The sequence below is a fragment of the Phocoena phocoena genome, chromosome 1 (assembly GCF_963924675.1).
Source record: "Phocoena phocoena chromosome 1, mPhoPho1.1, whole genome shotgun sequence".
NCBI classification, from domain to species: Eukaryota; Metazoa; Chordata; class Mammalia; order Artiodactyla; family Phocoenidae; genus Phocoena; species Phocoena phocoena.
The window spans coordinates 160,539,353-160,551,838 of record NC_089219.1 but is presented as its reverse complement, the minus strand read 5'-3'; the positions used below and the strand labels follow the sequence as shown (position 1 = coordinate 160,551,838).

Genomic DNA, 12,486 nt, shown 5'->3' with positions numbered 1-12,486 from the left:
CTACCTTACCTCTCCGCTGCTGCTGCGGTTAGTGTCTGTCACGTTTAACTCGATGAAGCCTTCGGAATGTGGCAGAAGACCATATTGATGACGCCGTTTTCCAAATCTCTCATTATTATTATTAATTAATTTATTTTTGCAAGGGGAGGGGTGGGGAAATAGAGGAAGGCGGGTTACTGGTGGGGGAACCGGTGTAATATGCATCCAGTTAATCCTCAGTGTGGAATTTTACATTTACGAAAGTATCCTGCTGAGATGGGAAGAGAGTACAGTACTCATAGATTAGCACAACCGTGGGACGCAGTATGTGCTTTTGTATTCGTTCAAAAATTATTTATGTGCTTGCCCTTTGCCAGGCCGTGATGTAGGCCCTGGGGAATATAGAAATGAACAGGAGGGAGGACAAACAAAATATCGGTGATATGTGCTTTGTAGAGAGTTAAAATAGGATGAAGTGATCGAGAGTAAGCTTAGACTGGCTGCAGTGCGAAGGTCTAGGGGTAAGCTCAGATCCGAATGACAAAAAGGCAGCCCTGCAAAGTTAATTGATTCAACCAGTTAAGAAGCTATTCCACAAGTGCACGCCAAAAGGTGGCTTGGATATTGGGGGTAGTGGGTAACACTGAAGAAATTAATTTGGACTATTTTGGAAGTAGACTTTACAGCGGGGGTTTCGCCCGCCCCGCCGACCCCAACACACACACAGCAGGAGGTGAGCAGCAAGCGAGGGAAGCTTCATCTGCTGCTCTCCATCGCTGGCATCTGCCGCTCTCCATCGCTGGCATCTGCCGCTCTCCATCGCTGGCATTACCGCCTCAACCATTTCCCCCCGACCCCCTTGAAAAATTATCTTCCACGAAACTGGTCCCTGGTGCCAGAAAGGTTGGGAACGGCTGCTCTACAGGACTTTCTAATGAATTGGATGTTGAGTTTGTTAGGGAGAGAACACTCAAGGATAATTTCTAGATTTTTGACTTCAGAAATTGTGTGGATGGTGGTGCCATTCATAAGATGTGAAAATTGTGAAGAACAGGTTGGGAAGAGGGAAATCAAAGAGTTTTGGTTTGGGGCTTCCCTGGTGGCGCAGTGGTTGAGAGTCCGCCTGCCGATGCAGGGCACACGGGTTCGTGCCCCGGTCCGGGAAGATCCCACATGCCGCGGAGCGGCTGGGCCCGTGAGCCATGGCCGCTGAGCCTGTGTGTCCGGAGCCTGTGCTCCGCAATGGGAGAGGCCACAACAGTGAGAGGCCCGCGTACCGCAAAAAAAAAAAAAAAAAGTTTTGGTTTGGTCTTGTTAAGTTGCAGATATCATTGAGACATCCATGGTGTCAAGTAGGCATTTGGAAAAAGTGGAGTCATGGCCATGATAAATGGACTCTAAAGCCTTAGGACTTACTGGATGACAGGAAAATGTGTAGCTTAGAAAAGGTAAAGGGGTCAAAGACAAAGATCTAGCCCCCATCATGTAGAGGAGGAAGAGGAATCACAGAGGCAGGAGGAGTACATGGTAGCACAGAAGCTGTAAGTATTAGATTCAGCAGTATGGAGGTCACTGGTAGCATTGACATGAGCAGTGTCAGGGGAGGAGTGGGATCCAGAGAACATTTGGAATGGTTTGAGGGGTGAGTGTATAGTGAAGAAATGGAGACTGTAGGCAACTTGGGGCAATAGTGGGATAAGGCTGTGTGGTCAATGGAGGGCATTTTAAAGACGAGAGATACTAAAGTATACTTGTATGTAAAAAGAGAGAAACTGATGATGTAGGAGAGAGAGGGGATTTCCATGGGCAAGGTAAGAAGGGGAAGAGATCCAGTGCATAAGTGAGGGTTTGGCCTTTAGTAGGAGGGATGCTTTATCTGTAGTGACAGCATATAAGGTAGATGCAAGTGCATAGTGATGGTATGGAAAGTGTAGAAGACAAATGAGGGCAGTTCTTCTCTGATTTGTTTTGATCTTCTCAATGAGTAAGAGGCAAGATAACTGGAAAGTTGGGGAGGGGTGAGGTGTAGGGAATTTGAAGACAGAGGAGAAGGTGTAAAATAGAGAAGACAAATATACCAGGGAAATAGGGTTGAAGTGCCAGGCAGTGTTGAGTGACAGTAAATGCTGTGTGCATGATTGTTCTTTGACTTATCCTCAGGTTGTGGACAAAGTTCTAAAATTCATTTTTGGTGTACCCAGCTGCTTTGCTTCCCTCCCCCCCGTGGCCTTCCTTTCCTCCTAACAGAATTGAACAAACTACAGGTGTGGGGAAAGGCAGGCACTCTCCATTAACACGTCATAACACCTCCTACTGAGGGCTCAAGCTACTGGTTCATTTCACCTCTTACTCTAAACACTCCCTTTGCTCTTTGTGATCTCAGCTACTCTGTCAGCTGTAAGGATCACCTGTAAGCTGAAAAGTCTGAGGCCCCCATCTCCAATCCCTGTCTCTCTCTTGAGCACTAGGCCAGTATAACCTGCAGCTATTAGACGTCTCCACCAGGTGTATTAGTTTCCTATTGCTGCTGTAACAAATGACCCCAAACTTAGCGGTTTGAAACAACACTACACATGTTTATTACCTTACAGTTCTAGAGACCAGAAGTCCAAAATGAGTCTCCCTGGACTAAAATCAAGGACTATGTTCTTTCTGGAGGCTCCAGGGGAGAATCTGCTTCCTTGCCTTTCTTATTCATCTCCTAGAGGTTGCTCTCATTCCTTGACTCATGGCCACATCACCCTGACCTGTTTCCATCATATCTTCTCTGACTCTCCTGCCTCCTGCTTTCACTTACAAGGACCCTTGTGGTTACTTTAGGCCCACCTGGATAATCAAGGATAATGTCATCTCAAGATCCTTAACCTAATCACATCGGCAAAGTCTTTTTATCCTATGTAGAGTAATATATTTGCATGTTCTGGGGAACTGGAATGTGGACATCTTTGGGGAGCTATTATCCTGCCCACCATACAGGATGTCCCAAGGTCACTTCAAATTAACCAGTTACAAAATTGAATTCAGGGCTTCCCTGGTGGCTCAGTGGTTAAGAGTTTGCCTGCCGACGCAGAGGACACGGGTCGTGCCCTGGTCCGGGAAGATCCCACATGCCGCGGAGCGGCTGGGCCCGTGAGCCATGGCTGCTGAGCCTGCACGTCCGGAGCCTGTGCTCCGCAACGGGAGCGGCCACAACAGTGAGAGGACCGCGTACCGAAAAAAAAAAAAAAAAAATGAATTCACTGATGATGAATCGAGTTGTGTTGCTCATGTAATTTAGGTACTGATCCGCCAGTAACTGAAATTATCCATCATTCATTCATTCATTCACTGTGCAAGTATTAAAGTCCTCATGAAGCTTACTAACCAGTGGAAGACAGAAAAAAAGTATGTATTCATTAATTTTTAATTTAAACCGAAGGGCACAAGCAGTAGTAGAGCATAATAGGAGACTTATTTGGGGTGGTTGTCAGGAGACAGTAATATTAACAAAGAAAATGTAATTAAATAGTTGTAAATGGGGTACTGGAGGCTGAAAAAGACAAGAAAAAGGAACACTAAGGTATCAGAGAGGTGGGAAGCACCAGAAGCAGCTATCACCCCTAGGCCTGGAGGCACAAAGAGGCTGGGATTTAAACAGTTTTAAAGCTTGGAGGAGAGTCCCGTGGAGGTGGAACCCAGAGCTCTGAAGGGGGACGTTTGGCAGGCTGGTGCTGCTGGTGCCTCTGGGTGGCACGGTGACATGGGTCCTGGAAAGTTTGAAAAACTTCAAGCTGGAAATCAACCACTGCTCCTGAAATCTGCTGCCACTGCTGGGATGAAGAAGCATGACTAAGCTCACGCTGACAGGAAAGGTGGGAAACAGGAAGTACTTTTCTTCCTCCAGTACCTGGTACTAGAGAAAGCTACCAGGGAGCTAGGTCTGGAGCAGAAATGTGGTTTGCAGAGTCCTGGCCTCAGCAAGGAAAGGCAGATTTGAAACTAGAAAGAGATAGTAGCCTCATTACAACCTACCACAAACAATTTCTTAGGCCACCTGAAGGATTTGAAGCATTATAGAGGAAAATACATTTTAAAGCTTATTGCTGCCTGAACTGTGTTGTAGAGATGAACTGAGTCCAAGCGTGTTTTTTCAATTACTTGAAGTATAACTGACAATATTATATTAGTTTCAGGTGTACAACACAGTGATTCAATATTTTGATAAATTACAAAATGATCACCACAATAAGTCTAGTTACCATCTCTCAGCATAAAAAATGATTCCAATATTATTGACTATATTCCCTATGCTGTACATTACACCCCTGTAACTCATTTATTTTATAGCTGGAAGTTTGTACCTCTTAATCCCCTTCATCTATTTTGTCCTTCCCCCAACCCCCTCCCCTTTGACAACCACCCATTTATTCCCTGTCCCTATGAATCTGTTTTTTGTTTTATTTGTTCATTTGTTTGTTTTCACATGTTAGTGAAAACAAACAGTATTTGTCTTTCTCTGTCTGACTTATTTCACTAAGCATAATACCTTCCAGGTCCATCCATGTTTCACAAATGCCAAGATTTGTATATATATTTTAGTTTTCATTCTCTATTTCATTAGAAAATACAAAGCCACTTTGAATCCTTCTTACAAAGAGGTGTACATACATTTTAGAATACAAAAGATGAAATAAACTTTAAAATCTAAATAAATAGAAACAATAATGCTACGCTATTTATTTTATTTTTATTTTTTTAGTTTTCTCTGTTAAAAAAAGTTGGGTTTTCTTCCTGCTGGATGTTTGTTTCTCTAACTTTTAAAAAACTAAAGTATATATATTTTTTCTATTGTCAACTTGCTGTTAACAATTTTTGCTTTAAGATATGAATTACATTAATACCTCACATTACATATATGAAGCCAAATTACACTAACTTAGTTGTTTACAACCTCAAACCTTACTCCCAGTACACATTCCAATAAATTTATTCTGTAAAAACAATACTTTTATTGGTTTTAATTTTTTTTACAGTAAAGTTTTCAACTACAAACCTTGAATACGCGAAAGATGTTCCAAGGACAAGCATAACAGGATCGATAAAACCCAAACTGACTAAATGTGTTCTCACAATACGAGTTGGCATAAAAATAAATAAAATTTTCTATTATCACAATTGCAACAATAATGTACAGATAATAATGGTTTGTGGATGAATATTAACTATTCTAATTCTAGTTCCAAAAGAAAACAACAGATCATTTTAAAAGTCTATATTTAAAAGGCAATGAATGCTTTGTCTTACTTCCCATAGGGCTACTGCTGATTCCAGCTTTAAAATGTAAAGTATCCAGCTTGAGTGATTAGCTCAAATTGTATTGAGACTGGGAAAAAATAAATCATTGCCTTCGTTTTGGAGTAACACAAAAGACTCACTAACTTCACATACAGAAACTGAGTTTGTGTACATTAACAACATGAGTTTTGAGAAGTATAAGCTGTCAACTAGCTATTTCTAATAGGGAATAGATACTTTACAATATGATTAAACTTTACACATGGCCTCAAAACTGAAGAACAATTTTAAGTTCATCTTCAATATGCCAACATTATGTATCTAGGAATTGGTTCCTGGGTTCTGTCACAGAGAGGAAATCCCTTAAGCATTATGTTGACTGGTCATTTAAAAAAATGCTAACATATTTAACTGAGTGTTTGGTGATGGTGGAGTACATGCAGGAGAGTGATGAACATTAACTGCCTTGATAAAGGATCCTAGACTTGTATAAACTTGTGCAAAAAGCTGGATAATCCTTAGTGGTTAAGGGCAACTTCATGCAACCAAATAACATGAAATTAAATCAATAACCTTAAAAAAGGCTAAAATGTCTTTTTTCCCCCAAACACAGCAGAGAGGAATGTGAATAATGTACATACAAACTGGGGTTCTGTCAGTGACAACAAGGACTATGTGTTGGTTCATATCAAATCCAAGAATATTAGACAACCAAACGTATAACCTTCGTGTGGTTTTCTTAATATGCAGCATTCATTACGGTAGTTAGGTCCCTTCACTGGTTTTCTTGCAAGTTTGAAGTTGTGTTTCTTGTGTCATTGCCGGCATCTCCACCCTCAGAGCTGCTTTTATTTTCTTCTTCTTTGCAGTCCTTGTCATCTTCATCTCCTGGAGATTTCCGGTACTGTTTAGAGGATTTCTTTTAAGTGTATGACTTCCGTTTCGAGCCTGCTTTTTCATTCTTTCTTTTGCCTTTTCCATTTTCTTCCACTCTCTCACATTCTTCCTCACTGCTTGCCTCTGCAGTATTCCCGCCTTCTCCCTCGGTTTCTGAAGAGCTCTGTTGCTGAATGGCCTGGTACCCAGTAAACTTTACTCCTGGGTTATTTTCTATCTCCCACAATCCTTCATTAAATCCTTTCCGTTTGTTTGACTTCCCAAACTTGTCTTCGTATTCCTTATAAGGGAAAAGGTCTTTGGGACCTAGAAATGCAGTTTCAGATATTTTTGGCAAATACTTTGCCAAAAAAGTAGATAGGATACTTATTTGCTGGAGGCGTCACAGCTCCCTCCGGGAGTTCCTCAATCCGCGCCGGCCACTGCTGGTAGCCCTATAACCTTGGCGAAGACCTGGTCGCCCGCTTTGTACTCGCGGGGACGCGGACGCGCCATCTCGGCCGCTCCGCTTCCTGGTCGTCCTTGGGCGCCGCGAAGACGCCGGGAGGCCGGCCCCCCGCGGGCCAACGGACTGCGCCGCGCTCCTCGCGGGCCGGGCGGGTGGGCGGGAGGACTAGGGGCCGCTCGGACCAGGGGAAGCGGCGAGGCGGCGGCTGGGGCGAGGGGTGGGCGGGGGTCGCAGCAGGCCCCGCGCCTCACCGCCCCGCAGCGGGGGAGGGGAGTCCCCGGCCGCTCGGCTCTCGCCCGCGCAGCCGCCGCCGCCGCCGCCGCCGGCCTCTTTCCCCCAGAGCTAAACTATAGTTGATTTACAATATTGTGTTAGTTCAGGTGTACAGCAAAGTGACTTAGTTATAGTTTTTGCTAGATTATATTCCGTTACAGGTTATTACATGATATTGAATATAATTCCCTGTGCTATATAGTAAATCCTTGTTGCTTACCTATTGATATTTTACGTATACAGTAGTATCTGTTAATCCCATACTACTAATTTGTCCCTCCCTCCCTCTCCCCTTTGGTAACCATAAGTTTGTTTTCCTACTTCTAGTTATGGCCTTTTCTTTGCCATTTAAAGAAGTCCCTTTAACATTTCTTGTAAGGCCAGTTTAGTGGTGATGAACGCCTTTAGCTTTTACTTTTCTGGAAAACTCTTTATCTCTCCTTCAATTCTGAATGATAACCTTGTAGGATAGAGTATCCTTATAGGTTATAAGTTTTTTCCTTTCAGCATTTTTAATACATTGTGCTACTCCCTTCTAAACTGCAAAGTTACTGCTGAAAAATCAACTGATAGTCTTCTGGTGTTTCCCTTGTATGTAACTAGTTGTTTTTCTCTTGCTGCTTTTAAGATTCTCTCTTTAACTTTTGACATCTTAATTATAATGTGTCTGGGGGTGGCCTCTTTGGTTCATTTTGTTTGGGACTGTCTGTGCTTCCTGGACTTGGATGTCTGATTCCTTCACCCGTTTAGGGAAATTTTCAGCTATTATTTCTTCAAATGGGTTTTCTGTCCCTTACTCTCTCTTCTCCTGTGTTCTCTATAATATGAATGTTAGCACACTTGATGTTGTGCCAGAAGTCTCTTAAACGATTCTCAGTTTTTTGGTTTCTTTTTCTTTTTGCTGTTTCAGTTGGGTAATTTCCACTAGCCTGTCTTCCAGACTGCTGATCTGTTCTTCTGTATCCTCTAATCTGCTACTGATTCCTTCTAGTGTAGTTTTTATTTCAGTTATTTTTTCTTCAGTTCTGATTTGTTCTTTTTTATATTTTCTAGCTATGTTGAAGTTCTCACTGAATTCATCCATTCTTCTCCAAGTTCAGTGAGCATCTTTATAACTATTACTTTAAACTCTTTATCTGGTAAATTGCTTCTCTCTTTTTTGTTTAGTTCTTTTTGGAGGTTTTTGTCTTGTTCTTTCATCTGGAAGATATTTCTTTGTCTCATTCTGTGTTTGTTTCTATGTATTAGGTATATCAGTTATGTCCCAGTTTCAAGCCTGGGAGCAGTCTTGAAAGAGTGGCCTTATGTAGAAGGCCTATGTGGCCAGTGCCACACCTGTGGTCACCAGAGCCAGGTGCTCCAGAGACATCCACTGTGTGGGCTGCACGCATCCACATGTTGTGGTTGGGCTGTGATTGCTTCGGGCACAAGGGTGGGCAGGGCTGGCTCCTGCGACTGGGAGTCACTTTGGAGGGGTGCTGGTGTAGGCTGAAATTGCATGCTGGGTGGAGTGGGGCAGGAGCTGCTTTGGAGGGGCTGGCTGGGGCGGGTCCTCAGGGGTGGGGCACATGGTGTTAGCTAGGTTGACTGAGAGTGACAAAAATGGTGCCTGTCAGCTAAATGGAAGAACTAAAAAAAAAAAAGGAAGTTCTACCAGATCCCTGCCCCTCTGGCACACATCCTAAAATTAGTCAATGAATCTTCTTCTTGTATGACCCAGGTGCTTTTCAAGCTGCTGCCTCTGGGCTGGGACTTGGAGCCAACAAGTTTGAGGGCGAACCCTTCAGGAGTGGAACCTCAGTTTCCCACAGCCCTCCAGGTCTCCCAGATGTAAACCCCACTGCTTTTCAAAGCCAGACATTATGGGGGCTCATCTTCTTGATGCAGGTCCCCTGGGCTGGGACCTATTGTTCCTCAGGGGGACCTCTGCAGTTGTGATATCCCTCCCTCTTGTGGGTGTGGGGTTGTGGGTTTTGACTAGACCTCTCTACCCCTCCTGCTTGTCTTGATGTGGCCTTCTCTTTATATTCTTATCTGTAGAAAGTCTGTTTAGTCTTCAGGTCATTCTCAGAGATAAGTGTTCTATATCTAGCGGCAGTTTTGGTGTGTAGGGAGGAGGTGAGCTCAGGATCTCCCTACTCTGCCATCTTGATCTGGTACAGCTGTTTCATTCTTAACTGGTACAATGTGACCTGGGGCCCACAACAGCATTGCTTCCCAGGCACTGTGATTGGACCAGAAATGAGGTTGGTTTGCTATTTTGGTTATCTGTATGAGGATATACCCTTGGGAATTTCATAGGATGGGCAGATAATTTAATATTGTTGTCCATGTGAATGTGAACTGTTTCTGATATTCTTTTCTTGTGGAATGGAAAAGAATGCATTTTCCAAGTCAGTAGTTGCATACCATATACTTGAGCCCTGATTAACCTGCCCTAGCACTGATTCCACACCTGGCATACTCGATGCAATTGGCACTACTACTTGATTAAATCTGCAGTATTCTACTATCATTCTCTAGGATTCATCCATTTTCTGCATGGGCCAGACTGGTTATTAAATGAAGATCTGACAGAGACCACCAACCCTGCATCTTTTAGGTCCTTAATTGTGGCACTAATCTGTGCTCTTCCCTGGAAAATGATAATGATTTTCTAACTTTATCAGGGGTGTGTGTGGGGACAGTTTCAGAGGTTTCATTTGTCCTTTCCCCACTATTATTGATCCTACTCCACAAACTGGGGGCTCCGTGTGGGCTTCATTCCAACTGCCAAGTATATCAATTTCAATTATGCACTCGGGGACTGAGGTAAAGACCCCCCACATGGCCAAAGCCACTTTGGCCCTCATAGGTCCCTACTCTAAAGGGGGGGCTTGATGACACTTTGGGTCTCTAGGTATCAATGTTAACTCAGACCTGCATCAAAAAGTCCTCAAAACATCTGATTATTCCCCGTTCCTCAGTGTAGTCACCTGAGTAAATGACCATAGGTCTGAGGGGGAATTGTCACGGTATAGACTTGCCACACTGTTGCAGGGTCCTTCTTCCTAGGGACCTGGCCACCTCTTCAGGTAACAGATTCTGGATCTGAAAATCTACTCAGGTCTGGGGACTGGAGCAAAGGATTGTGACTTTTTATAGGGACAACTGCCCTCAACCTCCTCCTCCATTCTTTTTTTTTCTTAGATGTAATCATCCAACAGCCTTGTTGACTGCTTGATAATTTTGCCACTAACACCACTATGTTCTATCCTCACAACTCCCTGTAGGTCAAGCCCCCATAGCTGCACCTTTCCTGTCATTATGGTAACTGTGGCCTCCTGGCTTCAGGAAGTAAAGTGCCACTACCAAGCCTCTCTTACTTCAGGGCCTCATCCACCCAATGAGCCCTGTGGCCACCTCACCTGTCGTCATCCCTAGCTGCAGAGGAGAGACACCACTGGACGTTTTAGTGATGCTGGTGGTGTTCTCATCAAAATGCCCTTGGTGATTAGTGTGCCATCTGCACCCTTTCATGGGACATAATCCTCTGCTGGGTCCTCTGGGCTTGTATAATGTCTCCATTCCAGCCCCTCCGCCTCCCTGAGCCTTTTCATTCCTTCCTCTACCAACGGCCAGGACACCAGGTGTTTGTTTTTTTTTTTACTTTGCAGAGAGTTGGCCAGCATTTTTTCTAGGCTTCTAAGACTCACTGGGCATTAGATAAATCCCATATCCTGAGAGAATGGCTCAAACTCAACAAATTCTTGCTTATCCAGTTTTAAAGAGGCCTCAGAATCCAATCCCAGGCATACTCCTGCCAGTACATGCAGGTTCATTTTTGTACATCTTCCTTCCCTTATCAGGCCCAGCACCATCTGGATTATGCTGGGATTTAACCCATCAGAGGAGGTGGCGGGGGACCTGTTGTCTTGTGGGGGAGAAGCTTCTGCAGAACCTTCCAGCCCAGCAGAAGTGGTAGCTCTTTCTAGAGGTAGACAGGCCATGTCTGCATGCCCAGAGGGTGGGTGTGGGGTGGAGTGGGTGTGGAGAGACAATGTATTCAGAGGCATCCATCCAGATGACTCTGTCCCAGTTTTTACAGTTCCAGGTTTTCCCTACCAGCACCTCCACCTTTGCATAACAGACCTGCCTTGAAACAAACATCTGTAGAGCCCTGCGATTCCCTGGTCTTCAGCCTACTGTTAAATTGTGTCTACCCTTCCTTTACTGGTGATGCTGATCTCTTTATACGCTACCACTGAGGCACTCTGGTTCCCACACTCAATCTTTAACTGCTGTGGTTCTTTTTTTCACTAACCTTCTGCAGATTGTCAAGGGATAACAAGTGTTGGTGAGGATGTGGAAGTAAGGGAACCCTTGTACTCTGTTGGCAGGAATTTAAATTGGTTCAGCTGCTATGGAAAACAGTATGGAGTTTCCTCAAAAAATTAAAAATAGAGCTGCCATATGATCCAGCAATTCTATTTGAGTATATATTCAAAGGAAATGAAAACGGGATTTCGAAGAGATACATGCACTCTCATGTTTATTGCAGATTATTATTATTCACAATAGCCAAGATATGGAAACAACCTAAGTGTCTGTCAACAGATGAATGGGTAAAAAAGATGTGAGATATCTATATGTATATATATAGAGAGATGTAGATATGAATATTATTCACCCATGAGAAACAAGGAAATTCAGACATTTGAGACGACATGGATGAAACTTGAGGGTATTATGCTACGTGAAATAAACCAGACAAAGACAAATAGTGTATGATATCACTTATGTATGGAATCTAGAAAAGAGTTAAAAAAAAAAAAAAGAAAGCCTAACTCCTAAAAACAGAGTAGAATGGTGGCTACTAGAGGCTGGGGGTGTGGGGTGTGTGTGGGAGAATTAGGGAGATGTTGAAGGCTACAAACTTGCAACTAGTAGGTGAATAAATCTTGAAGAGCTAATGCACAGCATAGTGATTTTAGTCAACAATTCTGTATTATAAACTTCAAAGTTGCTAAGAGAATAGATCTTAATTGTTCCCCAAACAAAAAAGAAATGACAGGGGCTTCCCTGGTGGTGCAGTGGTTGAGAGTCCGCCTGCCGATGCAGGGGACACGGGTTCGTGCCCCAGTCCGGGAAGATCCCACATGCCTAGGAGTGGCTGGGCCCGTGAGCCATGGACGCTGAGCCTGCGTGTCCGGAGCCTGTGCTCCACGACGGGAGATGCCGCAACAGTGAGAGGCCCGCGTACCGCAAAAAAAAAGAAAGAAAGAGAAAAAAAAAGAAATGACAATTATGTGACATGATAGAAGTGTTACCTAACACCATGGTGGTAATCATATTGCAACAGATAAATGTATCAAATCAACTCATGTATACCTTAAACTTACACAATGTTGTATGTCAATTATATATATTATATATGTTTCATTTATATGTGTGATATGTATGTACACTTGGCAGTAACCAGCAACCTTCACTGTCTTTGTTAGCCCCATGGTTTTCAAATGTTTTCTCCATTGTACCTGCATAACACTCCCCTCCATCAGGACATTTCCCCAGGTCACTGCCAATAAAAACTTTAGCAAATAAACTACCACCGTGAGCCAGGAACGGTTGGTGCC

General features: G+C 43.6%; 1 pseudogene; it reads right to left on the bottom strand.

The window, feature by feature from the left end:
• Window positions 1-6,018: 6,018 nt before the first annotated feature.
• On the bottom strand, window positions 6,019-6,645 carry LOC136136557 (hepatoma-derived growth factor-related protein 3 pseudogene; annotated as a pseudogene).
• Between the last annotated feature and the right edge of the window lie 5,841 nt (window positions 6,646-12,486).